Raw genomic sequence first — 3,649 nt, 5'->3', positions numbered from 1 at the left:
ACTAAGTAAAAACAACAACCTTTTACTATTACACTTGGGATAATCCAACAAGGATAGAACATCCGATTAATCTTCTCCCAGTCAAGACTTTTTATTTTGATTATATAAATTCTCTTGCTAATTTTTATTGCTTTAATTTACAATCATTTATTTTTCTGCTCTCCAACTCTTAAAAATTTCTCGGAAAATTTATGATCAATAAATTGCACTCTTTTGTCAACTCGTTGGGAGACGACCTGGGATTTCTACTCCCAGTATTTTATTCTCAATTTGTGACAATTCTTTCTAAATTGATAAGCAGAATTTTCTTCGATTAAGAAGTGTACTTGCAACGTTATTTCTATAGTAAATTCTTAATCGGCAATTTTCCGCATGTCAAACACAAAACTTAGCATCACACATTCAACCTTGAATTGTTCACTTATGACATCCCTTTGGTGTGTAACACCAAAATTAACTCCTTGCAATACAGAAAATTCTACTTAACTTTCTTATTGAAAAAAAAAAATAAGAAAAGAAAGTTACCACTCATTGGGTTTTCTTCCAATAAGCGCTCTTTTATCGTCACTAGCTTGATGTCCTTCATTCTTGTTCAAGTCAGCTCATGGATGCTCTCCTCCTTGTTCCATGGTCCTCCTAGGTAGTGCTTCATTCTGTGACCGTTTACTGTGAATGCTCCTTTGAAGCTTCATTCAGGAGTTCAAGATTTTCATGTAGGGAGACCTTAATCACCACATAAGGACCGGTCCATTTAGACTTGAGCTTGCCAGGGAAAATCTTGAGTCTAGAATTATACCTTAGCACTTGTTGTCCTGGCTCAAAGTCTCTTCTTGCAATTTTCTTGTCATGCCATCTTTTGGCTATTTCCTTGTAGATCTTAGCACTCTCATAAGCTTCCAGTCTAAATTCATTCAGTTCATTGAGCTGCAGTAGCCTCTTTTTCCCTGCTACTTGGGAATCAAGATTGAGGAGCTTGGTGCCCCAAAAAGCCTTGTGCTCGAGCTCCACGGGGAGGTGACAAGCGTTGCCATAGAGTAGCTGAATGGTGACCTCCCGATTGGAGTTTTGAATGCAGTCCTATATGCCCACAGGGCATTATCTAGCCTTCTTGCCTAGTCCTTCCTTGAAGCTCCAAACGTTTTCTCTAGGATCCTTTTCAGCTCTCTATTTGCTAGTTTAGCTTGGCCATTGGTGTGAGGATGGTATGGTGTAGCCACTTTGTAAGTTACTCCATATTTATGTAGCAAGGTGTTCATTTGCTTGTTGCAAAAGTGACTACCACCATCACTGATGAGACGTTTAGGCACTCCGAACCTGGTGAAGATATACTTATTGAGAAATTGGAGAACAATCTATGCATCACATGTAGTTGTTGCTATGGCTTCCACCCATTTGGAAATACATTCCACTGCTACCAATATGTACTTGAATGAGTATGATGGCGGAAAGGGTCCCGTGAAATCTATGCCCCAAATGTCAAACAACTGATGAGGGAAAATTAGATTTTCACACAAACTCACCGGCAAGTGTACCGGGTCGCATTAAGTAGTAATAACTCACAAGAGTGAGGTTGATCCCACAGGGATTGATGGATCAAGCAACTTTAGTGAGGTGATTACTTTAGTCAAGCTAACAGTGGTGAATTGAGTGAGAATCGATCAACAGAAAGTAAATTGTAGGAAATTTAAATTCCAGAATGTAAATTGACTGAAACTTAAAGAGCAAGAAATGTAAAGTGCAGCAAATGTAAAAGAAATTGGGTGCAGAGAATTTAAAGAAAGCAATAAAGCAAGCAATCGAAGAGATCTTGAGAACAAGTAATAGGAAATTTAAATTGCATGAAGATTAAATCAGATCGAATCATGAGCAGAATTGTAAAGTTACAGAGAAATAAAAGTGCAGAAGATGTAAATTGCAGGAAAGTAAATTGGGAGCAATGTAAATAGAAAAGTAAAATCACAGAGAAGAAAATTGGAGCTGAGGATTTGAAATTTGCATAAATTGAATTCAAGACTGAAATATAGAAAGTGCAGAAAAGAAAAGTGTATCAAAGAGAGATTTCTATTCTATCCTACTCCTACTACTATTGCTCTCTAGCAGAGCCAGCCTCCTTTTTTCAATGAAATGAAACTGATGCCTTTATATAGGCTTTACAAAATGAAAAATGAAATTGAAATTGAAAACAAATTATAATTTAAATGAAATTCCTAATCTAACTATTTCTTGTGCCTTTGAGTGATGTGAATGGGCTTTGTTGGTTCGGCCTTGAATGAAAATGGGTTGGAGGTGCATGCTTCAGTGGAGCATTCGGTTAGGAAAGTGAACATCCCGTTCACTTTGCTTGGTGCTTCCTCACGTGCCAAGTTTTCTTCTAGCGTTCCCTTTCTGAACGCTGTGTTCCTTTTCTGAACGCTGGCTTCTCATGGGCGCTCCCTTTGGTTGAGCGCTCCGTTCCTTTGCAGCGCTCCCTTGGTTGAGTGCTTCTCTTAGCGCTCCCTTGGTTGAGCGCTACATTCCCTTTTTTGAACGCCCTTAGTGCATGGCCCCTCTCCAAGCTGAAATTCCTACAAAAGTTAACAAAGTGAGCGTGGCGCTCACTTTGCTAACAAGCGCTACTCCAAATGTTGGCTTTTGAGCGTGGTTTTTGGGCCTTAAAGATGCCTATCACTTGTACTTTAATTTCATGCCAAATATAGATTGTTTCATATCATTGGAAAGCTTTGAATGTCAGCTTTCCAATGCAACTGAAAGCGCATCAATTGGACATCTGTAGCTCAAGTTATAGTCCTTTGAAGAAGGCATGATCATGCTGTTTAGGAGGCCAAAAACGCTCAAATAGTGAGCGTGGCGTTCACTTAGTGAGCGCTGCTTTGGAGGCCAAAGTTAGTGCCAGCTTCTGAAGCCTAAACTTAATGTTCACCCCATACCATTATATATCGTTGGAAAGATCTGGATGTCTACTTTCCAATGTGTAACAACCCTGATTTTCGAGTATGCGAGATCTTTTCCGAAGGCATGGATTTTGCCAGAAGATCAGTAAAGGGAACACCTCTTCTATATCAACAAGTATCTCAATCCTGATTGTCATTATGTCATCCTTAAGCTAAAACCTTTTCCGAGGCAAGCTCAATAACGCGGTCACGAAGAACCTAGTTTTTGAACCGTATCGGTTGGCAGTTTTGATTCTGATTTTCGTAAATAGTCTCTGTTTGGCGAACCGGACTCGATTCATGAGAGGAGAGAGATAATAGTATAATATTATCATTATATTAGTATTAGAAAATACTTGAATGATATTATAAGGTTACCTGGTCTGTTTTAGTTAAAAACAGAAAATTGGTTTAACCGGGTTCACAGTTTACTGGTGCAGCTTAGCACCGGCACTCTCTGATGACTTTAGCAATGCTAAGGCCTCATTATACATGTTTTATTCTCATAATAAATATGTTACTAGTGTCATTTATGCTAGTAGCTCAGAAAATAATTTTTAGAGATATTTTTACAAGTGTTCCGATACATCTAGTTTTAGTAGTTATACACCTGAGATATTTTAATATTATTTTAACCCACCTCCAATCCAACCAATCACAACTCACCCTACACCCCCAAGACCTCCAAGGCTGTCTCATTTCATCATTTTGGCTGAAAA

Source organism: Arachis ipaensis, chromosome B05 (genome assembly GCF_000816755.2).
Source record: "Arachis ipaensis cultivar K30076 chromosome B05, Araip1.1, whole genome shotgun sequence".
NCBI lineage: Eukaryota > Viridiplantae > Streptophyta > Magnoliopsida > Fabales > Fabaceae > Arachis > Arachis ipaensis.
Note: the sequence above shows the minus strand (reverse complement) of the source record.